The sequence below is a fragment of the Engraulis encrasicolus genome, chromosome 21 (assembly GCF_034702125.1).
Source record: "Engraulis encrasicolus isolate BLACKSEA-1 chromosome 21, IST_EnEncr_1.0, whole genome shotgun sequence".
Classification (NCBI taxonomy): Eukaryota; Metazoa; Chordata; class Actinopteri; order Clupeiformes; family Engraulidae; genus Engraulis; species Engraulis encrasicolus.
In genome coordinates this window covers 40,562,562-40,575,061 of record NC_085877.1, presented here as the reverse complement: position 1 = coordinate 40,575,061, position 12,500 = coordinate 40,562,562, and the positions used below count along the sequence as shown (strand labels likewise).

Here is a 12,500-nt window from a genome sequence, read left to right as displayed (position 1 = left end):
ACCGTGTTGTTTACATTGCTATAGCAACCTAGCCCACGTGGTGGACGCCATCTTGCTACCATAGCAACCGGGGCTAACGCTCCTCCTTTGTTCACGCTCACGCACCTACACACACACACACACACACACACACACACACACTTCCCCTACACGCACAATTCCCCTTTTATTTCTTTCTTGTTTTATACTTGTGCCTTATTGTGTTTACCCATTGATCCGACTTTGAATGTAATGTTATTAGTTATCAAGTCCAAGTTTCAAGTAGGTTTTTATTGTCAAGTTTCTTGTACATGCACTGGTGGCATCACAAAGAATTTGAAAATTAATTTTCTTGCTTTCCCATACAGGGACATAGACTAATTAAGGTAAGGACCATAGACAAGTATAGACATAGACAGTACCTTATACATGGACTTAAGGGACACGTATGGACAATAGGACAGTGCTCATACAGACATGTAAAGTGCAAGGATACTGGACAACAGAAAGAACTTGTAGAGGACATACATTAGCGGTTTTAGGTATGTTGATTGTGTTTTGTGTGCTTTTTCCTAAAAAAAAAGTCCTTTTTAGCTGTTCCTTGACATGGTAATAGTAGCATTTTGAAGAAAATCAAATATAAAAAGGTCTGTCAAGTACCACCCAGCAGCAGTGTGTGTGTGTGGTTGTGTGTGTGTGTTTTTCTTTTTTTTTTTTGTATGTGTTTTAGTTGCAGGTTAGAAGGGTGCGGGTGTGCGTCTTGTGTGTGTGATTCGCTGTGTGTGTGTGTGGTGTGTGTGGTTGTGTGTGTGTGTGTGTGTGTGTGTGTGGTGTGTGTGTGTGTGTGTGTGTGTGTGGTGTGTGTGTGTCAAGTGTGTGTATGTTTGGGTTTAGTGGCGAAGAAAGTGCAGGTGTGCTTGTGTGTGTGTGTGTGTGTGTGTGACACTGTGGTGTGTGTGTGTGTGTGCTTGTTTGAGTGTAGTTAGTTGCAGGTGAAAAGTTCAGTCCCACAAGTATTAGTAGTGCAGGTGGAATGTTCAGTCGCAGATATGGTGTGGGGGGATGGGGGGGGGGGGTTGGTCAGCTGCCCTTGCTGGCTAGAGGCTGACAGTGGGGGGGGGGGTTGGTCAGTGGGCCTTGCTGGCTAGAGGCTGACAGGTGGAGGAGAGTGAGTGGGGTTGAGTGTTTTCAGATCTTGATCGCTTGGTGCATTGTGGCTGGCTCGCCAGCCGGGTGGTACGGGGGAACGGAGGCGCCTGTAACCTCTTCCAGAGGGCAGGAGGCTGAAACAGTTTGTGTGCAGGGGTGGCTTGTGTCTTTGAGATCATCCACAGTGCACTTTCCCGGGTGAGGCGTGTGGGTTGTAAATGTTCCTGCTGAGGGAGGGGAGTGGTACTCCAATGATCTTCTTCGCTGTGTTCACAACACGCTGGAGTGTCTTCCTGTTTTTCTCCGTGGCAGCTTCCCTCCACACACTGTGATGCAGGTGCGTTTGGGACACGGGACGCCTCTCTATGGGTTCTTCCTTCTGTAGAATGTTGTCATGAATGGAGGGGTTTGTTATGTAGGCACTTGCCTTCTTTACGGTTTTTTGCGCAGGAAAGTAGAGACGCTGGATCGGGGCCTTCTTCGCCAGTGATGTAGTGTTGGTGGGGTCCAAGAAGGGAGGTCGTCGCTGATGTGCACTCACAAGGAAAACTTTGGTGCTGCTCACTTCTCCACAGCATCGCCGTCGTATGGTCAGTGGTGGCAGTTGTTTGTTGGACCCTTTGGAAGTTGACAACAATCTCCTTGGTCTTGGTTGACATTCAAGCAGGAGGTTGTTGTCTTTGCACCATCTGGCCAGCAGGTCTACTTCTTTCCTCTGTAGTGAGCTCTCATCGCCCTTGGTGATGAGGGCCCCCAGTGTTGTTGATCATCCGCAAACTTCACTAGATGGTTAGTGCTGGTGGGTCGTTGTGCAGGTCGTGTAGTAACTAGCAAGCGGTGAAACAGCAGGGGGCTGGAGAAACACAAACCTTGCGGAGCCCCCGTGTTCAGGGTTCAGGGTGCTCGAGGTGTGTGTTCCCTACCCGTTACTGCTTGTTGGTCTTTGCATCAGGAAAGTTCCAAGCAGCCCAGTTGGCAGAGGGAGGTGCTGGACAACCTAGTTTGTCCAGTTTTCTGGATTGAGTTGTTGTTGTGGTATTTATGGTATTGAATGCTGAACTGAAGTCAATGACACAGCATTACTCAACATATGAGTCTTTATTGTCCAAGTGGGTGAGGGCTGGATGGAGAGGGCAGAGCAAAATTGCATCCTCCGTGGATCGCTTGGCTCGGTATGCGAAACTGGTAGGGGTCTTCTGGGTTGGGGGGTAGGTTGGCTTTGATGTGTGGACAGGACTAGCCGTTCGAAGCACTTCAATGATTTGGGTTTGTCAGTGCTTACAGGACGGTAGTCATTGAAGCCACTGATGGTTGATGAGTTTCTCATCGGCAAACAGGTTATGATGGTAGCAGCTTTGAAAAGTGATGGGATGACTGCTTGCCTCCAGAGAGATGTTAAAGATGTTGTTGTGAAGGGACATCCTTTTCAGCTCTTCTGCCAAAATCCTTCAACCACCTCGGCCTGGTATGGTTGTCTGGGCCAGCTGCTTTGCGTGGGTTGATGGTGGCCAGTGGTCCTCTTAAACACTGGCAGGAGGGGACACGGTTAAAGGGGGCTTTGAATCATGGGGGGGAGGGGGAGTTTTCTGTGGGTGAGTGTCCATTTTTGTGCTTCAAAGACCGGGGCAAAAGAAACTGTTCAGGTCGTTTTAGCAGGAGGAGGTGTTGTTGTCCACAGCTTCGTGGTCTGCAGGCTTATAGTCCGTGATGGCCTGTATTGGCCCTGCCCCACAGGGCTCTGTGCATCTCTGCTGTCTTGAAGTGTGTGTTTATTTTGTCTGAGTATTTTCCTTTTTTTGCTTTCCTGATGCCACTGGGACAGGTTAGGCCCTTGCTGTCTTTAGGCCAGCTACGTGTCTCCTGCTCTCGAAGGGCTTTGTCTTTCTGGCCCCTTCAGCAGTCGGGTGAGACGTCTCCTTGTTTGTGAAACCATGGCTTCTGGTTGGCCCTGGTAGTGATGTGTTGTTTTATTTCTGTAACATCATCGATGCATTTTTGATGTAGGAGGGTCACCAGTTGTCTGTGTACTCCTCAATGTCATGTGATTGATCTGTGAGGTGGCCAGTGTTTTTGAAAAATGTCCCAGTCTGTGGTTTCAAAGCAGTCCTGAAGTCGTGAGCTGGCTCCCTCAGGCCATTTTCTCACCTCCTTCTGAACTGGTTTGGTGAGTTTTTGCCCTTTTGTCTGTAAGCTGGCAGTAGCAGAATTGTCGTGTGGTCCTGATGATCCAATGTGGGGGATGGGCTTTGCCTTGTATGCTCTCTTCTGATTTGTGTAAACGAGGTCCAGGGGTGTTTTGTCCTCTTGTTGGGAAGTTGACATGTTGATGAAATTTGGAAAAGTACTGTTTTGAGATTTCCGTGGTTGAAATCTCCTAGTACCACTGTGAAGGCATCTGGGTGTGCATCTTGTTGTTCACTGATGCCCCGATGCAGCTCGTTCAGTGCCTCGCTTATGACGCCATTGTTGTTGCTGGTGGGGGAGGTAGACGGCGACTAATAGGATAGCGGATATTTTCTTGGTAGATAGAAGGGTCGGCACTTGATTAATCATGAACTCCACTCGTGGAGAGCAGTGGCTCTGTACTACCCGTAGCATTATTGCACCCAAGCCATCATGTGTGTAGACACATATTCCTCCTCCTCGTTTTTTCTCTGCAAGGGCTCTGTCCGCTCGGTGGCACGTTAGTTGTTCCAGATGTAAAGCCGAATCGGGTATGCCGTCCTTCAGCCATGATTCGGTGAACACCGTAACGCAGCAGTTCCTCACGGTTTTGTTCGCTGATCTTAGTAGCCGTATGTCATCCATCTTATTGTCCAGAGATCTGACGTTTGCCAAGAGAATTGATGGTATTGCTGGACGAGTTGGGTTGGCTGCAAGCCGTGTCTCGACGCCACCTCGTTTGCCCCTTTTCCTAATTCTTCGGCGTCGGCATAGCGAGGTAGACGGGTCCGATGTAGTCCTATGCCGCCGGAGAATTCCTAGTTCTTCCAGGGTCTTCATTGGTACATCCAATACATTGTTTAAGTTGTCCATTCTTATCTGCAACAGCTGTTGCCGACTGTACGTGCGTTCCGACATATCCTAGTAGTTAATAAAAGTAAATCATTTGATGCATTTTTGTTGTCCTTGTTGCTTTGTACAACCCAAACCAACCTATTATCAGAATTTTGCCTTCAGATCTACCTTTGTGCTTGCATACCCAGCTGATCACAGAGAATAGGCCTTACTGTTCACTGTGCCCTGTTGAGTATCCCAGTACAAACTTTATTAATTCTGTGTTTAGCAATTTATTGTTGAATATTGTGATTGATAATCTTAAGGATTTTATGAGACGGTCCTTTAATTACCTTTAATTAATTGGTTTATTAATTATAATTAATTCATCATTAATTTAAAATTTCCCCAAACAAGATATTTTGCCTTCAATTCCTGGTATAGTCGCATTTAGGAGTAAATCCAAACGCAACTACCCCTACACCGCCTAGAAGCACAAAATACCGCCCAATTCCATTGATTTCTATCGCAAAAATTGGGCGTTGTTTTTTCTAATAAATGCCATTTTTGTCCGCACACGGCCATCCTAAGCAGCCAAATTGGGGCGGGAAAACAGCCCAATCTGGCAACACAGCTTGAAGATCGCCACACATGCAGCCTGTGACGATTTATACCATCAATTAAAGGGGCACAAGGTAGGATGACATCATTTATGCGGTGATCGTGGCATGCCTGTCTCAAAATCTACACTGTAATGAAAAAATGCTGTTCAAATAAACCCGCTGTGAGAATGTTTTTCATCGTGGAATGCCAGCAGTTTATACAAATCTGAATACATGTGAAGATTTTTTCGTATGAAAAGTGTTTCCCACGGCACTCGTTCGGACCGCTCTGTCAAAAAGTTGCATTTGGGGTTTTCTGACAGCGGACCGTGGAAGTGGTTGGGAGATTCATCATTCACTTACTAATGATTCACATAACCTTCGGCTGAGTCGGGACAGCGATTAATTAAAAACTTTTAATCCTACCTGGAGCCCCTGTAATTGCATGGTCTGATAATAAAATGAGAGGAAAAGGTTAAATCATGAATACGCTTTTTAAAAATGTCTGCTACGTAGACGCATGTCAGCTGTTCTGTAGCCTACACACTGGGGAAGGCAAGAGCAAAAGCAAAAAATAAATTTAAAAAAGTTGAGTTATGGTGCGAATTTTTCCTCTTATTTGATTTATTTCATGTCAATGAAACATATCCAAGGCACTCTTCTTCTTGGTTAAAAAGCTTTTAATAAACTTAGCTAGTTCGTATTGGGATCCAGCTCAATGAAACATATCCAAGGCACTATTATTCTTGGTTAAAAAGCTTTTAATAAACTTAGCTACAGTAGTTCATAGTGGAACCGGCTATTTTAACCAGTTCCACTATGAACTAGCTAAGTTTATTTAAAGCTTTTAAACCGAGAATAACAGTGCCTTGGATATGTTTCATTAAGCTGGATCCTTAGTAAAGGCTAACCAAAGAGCACCTTCGCCAAACTTGACTGAACGCCGAAACCCTCTGACCCTTTTCTTTGTTCTTTATTTATTTCATTTTGGTCAGCATCCTAAAAGTACAAAGTTGTAGTAGGTTCGCACACTAAACAAGACACTAAGGTCAAGCACAAGGAGTATTTTTTATTGTTTGTTAGAGCAGGGTAAGGGAGCAAACGTTACAGGCTGTTGCCATCATCAGTGCTCTCTGCTCAGCTTTGTACTTTTTTGGGTACACGCACCTACTTATTTTTCAAAACATCTAGAGCGCAACAATACCCTTTCCTCCAGCATCCTAAAAGAAAAGAGAGAGAGAAAAAAAAACCTGTTCCGGCCTTTATGATTGGACAATAAAACATGATCTGAGATGGTGACAGGTGACGTGGATTATCAATACTAAAGTAATAATGTTGAAGCTGATGGAGTGGTCTTTTCAGCCCTACTGATCTGATTAAATGTCTTGCTGTGAGTCACTGAGAGTGAATGAGTGCATTGAGCTGTAAGAGTTCAGTTCAGTTCAGTTATGGTTTATTTGAGTAGGGACAAATACACATCCATGTAGGCTGTACAACAACCTAACAGATAAGTATCATAGCATTTGCAGCCATAGGCTAATTTCCAATGCCCGTCCCTAGAAGGGCTTTTAAAGTAAAATATAAAAAACTGTTTTTACTGTTGTTTTAAAATGCAATGCTGTGCCTCATTGTGAGTGAATGAGTGCAGTGAGCTGTAAAAGCACTCTGTGATCCATCCGACTGTGTCCTCGCTGCACTGTACTGTGCTGTGCCAGAAGAACTCATTTCACTCATTTCACTCATTTAAAGGGACACTGTGTGAGATTTTTAGTTGTTTATTTCCAGAATTCATGCTTCCCATTCACTAAATGTTACCTTTTTCATGAATACTTCCCACCACCATCAAATCCTACTGTGTCCTCGTTGCACTGTGCTGTGCCAGAAGAACTCATTTAACTCATTTCACTCATTTCAGTGTGTGTGTGTGTGTGTGTGTGTGTGTGTGTGTGTGTGTGTGTGTGTGTGTGTGTGTGTGTGTGTGTGTGTGTGTGCGTGTGTTTGCTTGTGTGTGCGTGTGTGTGTGTGTGTGTGTGTGTGTGTGCGCGTGTTCGTGCATGCATGTGTGTCCACAGGTCTTTGGCTGGGTATTGAGTTGGACAAGGCCAATGGGAAGAATGACGGATCAGTGGGGGGCGTGCGCTACTTCCGGTGCCCAGTGAAACACGGCGTCTTCGCCCCTCCCTCACGCGTGCAGAGGTATGGACACTATTGTGTTATGGCCCGTGTATACCAAGCGCTACCTACGCGACTTAGGTAGCTGGGGTGGTTGAAGAAGTTTCGCCATGAATTCGCTTTATTCGCTCTGTACGCGGCATTGACATGTTTGATTCAGCTAATCACATAACGGCTCTGTCCTGACAGCCTGGGACATTCTTCGATATGAATGTTCCAATTGGTTTTCGCCGAACCGCATCATAGCGAATTCACTTAAGATTAGCTTGAGTTTAATCGTCAAAATTCGCCCTGGTCGCTCAAGAAGCTTCGCTCCTGGCGAATTCGATCTGGTAGCTTTATTCGCCTTCCTTCCATAGAGAAATAATGACTTCCGTCGCTCTGGTCGCGCAGTTCGCTTTTGGTGTACACGGAGCTTTACACTTTATTAGACGCTGAAGTCATGAGTATGTATGACATAACACTGTCATAATAGTGTCAAAGCACTGTCGTGACACAGTCATGTACAAGTATTAAACATGATGTCAATGTCATAAACATTTTATGATCATGAAAAGTTGACATTGTTTGGGCTGTCTTTGCCATTACAGAATCTCACTTAATGAGAAAGTAATAAAATGTTCACGACATTGATATAATGTTTATGACACGTGCATGACTGCGTTACGACACATTTATGACACAGTTATCTCATACATATGATGCCGGCGTCAAGTAAAGTGACTGATTTTCCAGTATTGTGTATGTCTATAGCAGTATTTCCCAACTGTTTTTGTCTTTTTTTGTGTACCCCCAAGCCTTTTCGTTGTGCCATGAGCACCCCCTAAGTCAATTTCTACATCGCTCTCTCCATCCCAAATGTAACTAAGCTCCATATATTTGTTTCAAATTTCATTTTCCCAAGTTACCCCCTGCAGTGTGCTCATGCACCCCTAGTGGTACACGTACCCCCTGGTTTGGGAAACAGTGGTCTACAGCACAGTCAACCTGAAGGTTATGCACAGGCAAAAGATCAAGGTTATGAATGGAACCGTTGGTTGCCGTTTCAAACTGCTGTGTTTTGTCACTGCGTTACCGTAGTACTAATGCGTGGGTGGAAAACCTATGGCCCGGGGGCCACATCCCTCTGGACGACCTTAAAATTGTTCATGGGTCAAAGACGTCTTTGTCATTCAGTGTAATGAACTCCTTCCGCCGACTGTAACTGCAAAAAAACATGGATTTTTAAATTGTTTCAAGTGACATGGATGACAGCCGAGCTTTCATGAATTCCTGTAACAATAAATAAATAAAAAGAGTCATGTTTTTTACCGTCGCAGTCAGCAGAAGGCATCCGTTACACTGAATGACAATGCCATTTTTCACGTCTTTGACCCTTATACACTTTTCAGAGTTTGTTTTCTTCAGATTCTTCAGATTTTTTTTGTGGCCCATTTCCCACAGGAAAACTAAGTTGCCTAAATGATTATGCACACCTGATGTAGGGCGTTGGGCTTCTTCGATCGATACCCTCTCTTAGTTATTTTACAAATGTGCATGACCTTATATCCAATAGGTTTTCATGTTCATACAGGTTGGGTTTGGAAAATATGCATAGGATGGATGATATAGTCAGAAAACCTGTTTTCCTAATAATTCTGCACACCCTCTAGACCACTGGTTCCCAACCTTTTTCTTCAGGGACCCATGTTTTTACCACTGTAAGTTTTGGTGACCCAACTGCGCGAGCGCCCGCACGAGAGGGAGTCACGATACCCTCTGTTTCCTGCAAAAACTCATTTTAGTTATTTTATCCCTCAATTCATCTTCGGTCAAATATAGAATCAATGTTTAATGAAGCACTTGCATGTATTCATGTAGGCCTATTCAATATGGGCTATATATGGTATTTTAAAATCAAGAGGGCTTGGCGACCCACTGTGGATCTTTGGCGACCCATTGGTTGGGCCCCGACCCATAGGTTGGGAACCACTGCTCTAGACTACTAGGCGATTCTACAGTGCCATAATACTGTTCTGTAGAAACCATAACATACATGGTCAGCCACAGTGAATAAATAAATCGTTACGGACAATAACAGTAATTATAATGATAATTATTGCAATAATTTAAGTAATTATGATAAATATCATAATAGCAACAATTAAACCCTTTAACTCTTCCCTCCGCTGTTTTTCCAAAAGCTCTTAATTGCCTTTTCTTTTAATTTGGTAATTACCACAGAGACTATTGCTTGTGGGTGGTGGATATCTGAAATAACAATGTCTTAGATCTATCACAAAACACAATATTTGTAGTGGTTTGGACAACTTTGTGAAAAGGAAATGCCCTTTCATTTGCTAATTAACACAATCCCTTCTTTCATGTTGCTGGAAATCCAAAACATTTGTTTCTAATATCCTCTTTCCCTTTCCAAAAACAGATCCAAAACAAGACCCAGAATATTAATTTATGAGATGTATCAAAACAACTTCCTGGTCCTGGTTTTTGATAACTTGGTCCAAAACAAAAGTAAGATGAATTCTAAAACACTCTAGCAACCACACCATGCTCTACATCAGTGATTCTCAAAGTGTGGTCCGGGGACCACTGGTGGTCCGCGACAGAGCTCAGGTGGTCCGCGAGGGGATTTCTACCTTCCAAAGACAAGCTACCAGGCTATATTTCTAACATAATTACAAAGCTAAACATAGCTGAAATCTTATTTTCACTGCAATAAGACAGGCTTCCAATGTGAATATAAACAATCTGCATTGCAATTAGCTATGTCAAATTAGCACCCATCTATCAGTTCAGTTGACAGGTGGTCCCTGACCATTTTTCGGGGGGACAAAGGGGCCCTCGGTCTGAAAAAGTCTGAGAAACACTGCTCTAGATCAGTGGTTCCCAATCTGGGGGTCAGGAGGACCTGTAGGGGTGTCGCTGAATTACTGCCGTGGGGTCCCAGGACAGAAGGGACGAGGCATAAAAAACATGGCACCTGTACTGTGCTGTGTGATGAAGCGGTCCACTCCGCACACTGGATCAGAGGAAGATCCCTCTGTTTCATTTTAACACACGGCAACGTTTCGATCCAACAAAGTATTTTTGAAGTTAATACACAGTGTGCGGACCGCCTCATCACACTATCTACTACCTTTTGTTGCTGCACCTGGACAAAGTACTTGTGGATGTGCGCACCGCACTTCTAAACACCTGTATTGTGCTGCACATTGAATCATGAATCCTTTGCCAATACAGTAGTATACCCACCCCTCATATTGACAGAAGGGACGTGGCACATTGAATCATGAATCCTTTGCCAATTGCATTTTTTTGCACATTGGACTGGCATTTTAATCTCCTTGTTTTGATCTGACCTTTTATCTATTTTATTCTCTTTGTCTCTTCTTTTATCCTCTCACTTTATATCGTTTTATTTTATTGATTTTTAATTCTGTGTTGTCTGTGTTTAATTGTGCTGTGTTGACCCATCTTTAGTCTATTTGTTGTCTGTTCTGGATGTCTTTGCTACAAACCTAATTTCCCCCTTGAGGGACACATAAACTTGAACTTGAAACTTGAATACAGTAGTATACCCACCCCTCATATTAACCATCCTCTTCCTCTCTCTCTCGCTCTTGTCTCTCAGGATCCACGGCTCTGTGGACTGCTTATCTGACCTGTCCTCGTCCCGACTCAGCCAGCCTTTGACAGGTGAGCGTCTTTACACCTTTACAGTACATTTCATTTCATTCAAATTTGAATTTTAGGTGGTTTAGATTTAGTTTCCATGTACAGTCCGTTACATTTTATTCTTAGTGACTTAGTTATTCGGTTAGCCGCTACAGCAGTCCCCAGTTTGGAGGGAATTACAGCCATGGATGAGTGTACACAGAAGTCCTGTGATAGAGTGGTCCTCACACTGGCAGTGTTGCCAGAATGGGCGGTTTCCAGCTACTTAGGATGGACGTCTGCGGGTAAAAATGGATTTTGGAGAAAAAACACTACATTTTTGGCCATAGAAATTAATAGAATTAGGCGGGATTTTGTGCTTCTAGGCGGGTTTTGCGCATTTTGTTGGGCTGGAAATCATCAGCCTCATCTGGCAACCCTGCACACTGGGCTTGAGCTCCAAAAAATGTGTACATAGCTCCAGATGCATGCTCATGGAGCAGGGTGGAACGGGCTCATCTGGCGAGAGTCAGATTCAGTGTTGCCAGATATACGATAATTATCGCATTTGTACCATAATTTTGTCCATATTTTCCTCTGTGCGATCAAAAAAACATGTTGTACAATAATTTCAGAGTTTTCATTCAGTTCATTTAGATGCCTTGAAACAACAATTTAGGTCTTGTACGATAATTCCCTCCCAAAAAGCCCTCAAAAACGTTCATTTTGAGGTTTTGGTACGATAATTCAGCATTTTCCATCTGGCAACACTGGTCAGGTTAATGAAGTTGTCCTTGAATAATGTTGAAACCTGATTCCTGTGTTCTTGTCTCGTATTCAGGTTTGCGTCGTAGTTTCAGTACGTCCACCGCCATCTCCACGGCGAAGGAACAGCATCGCAGGAATACGGCAAACAGGTGAATATTCTGGGTTGTTTTTATACTATTTTCAGTTTTTATTTATCATAGGACATGGCCAATTGCTAACTCTCGTTACAGTGAACTTGGAATGTAACTTTTTCAATATACGGTCTGTCATTTCATGATTGTTACTAGATTTTTCCTTAAATTGTTTGTCCTATATGTGGCCACATACTTGTTTTTAGTATTCTATATTGCCTTTGAGACGAGACATGAACGTCTTAACATCTTAAAGCCTCTTAAAGGTGCACTGTGTAAGATGGTTGCCAGAGTGGGTATTGCAACTACACTGTTCAGTGAAATTGTGCTGTCTAATGCCAAATATGACCTTTTCATTAATATTTACTAATTAATTAGCTAATATTGTACTAGCATGACCAAAGTACAGCAAATATTTCAGCTAAAAATGCTTATTTCTAGAAATTCAAAATGGTGAACCATGTATGAAAAATGTCTTATTGAATACTTTGAATTTGATGTTGGTGGTAAGTATGGATGAAAAAGGTAACATTTGTGAATGGGCAGCTTAGATTCCTGGAAATTAAAGGGACACTGTGCCGGTGTTCTGTCGAGATGTGTTGCCTCGTCGAGATGAGCGACCGGTCGCCCTATTCGATAGTGGTGTTCTATCGATTTGCGATGCCTCATCTAAATGAGCGACCTTGATTTTCCGCGGAAGGCGTTTCAATCAGTCCACGTAGGACTGTTTTAATAACCATTACTTTGTTTATTTCACGGACAGGGGTGTGCAATCGTTCGTGCGGAGTTTAATAAGAACGTGCGGCTGCTGACCACTAAAAAAAACACGAACCTCTCGTTTGAGCAAGTTAAGAGACTGAGTTGAGTTTGCGCAAATACTGGAGAAAGTGTTTGGGATCAGGGCCTGGCTACGGGTTGTTTAATGCAGTCATTTGCTGTTGGTCTGGTTTCAATGCGACGTGGGCTCGCAAGGCAAATTGCCACATGAAATCATGTGCTATGGGGATAAACAAGCGCGGTTTAGATATTCCCAGATAGCAGTAGCGTA

General features: G+C 43.6%; 1 protein-coding gene and 1 long non-coding RNA gene across 2 annotated transcripts in view; one reads left to right on the top strand and one right to left on the bottom strand.

The window, feature by feature from the left end:
• The window catches only part of LOC134437426 (glucosidase 2 subunit beta-like), a 291,447-nt gene that overhangs the window by 261,667 nt on the left and 17,280 nt on the right, over positions 1-12,500 (bottom strand). The window lies entirely within an intron of this gene.
• Positions 6,814-11,445, top strand: LOC134437234 (uncharacterized). The gene is made up of 3 exons (XR_010032353.1): positions 6,814-6,923; positions 10,531-10,595; positions 11,395-11,445. It is a non-coding gene; the product is annotated as an uncharacterized LOC134437234 (long non-coding RNA).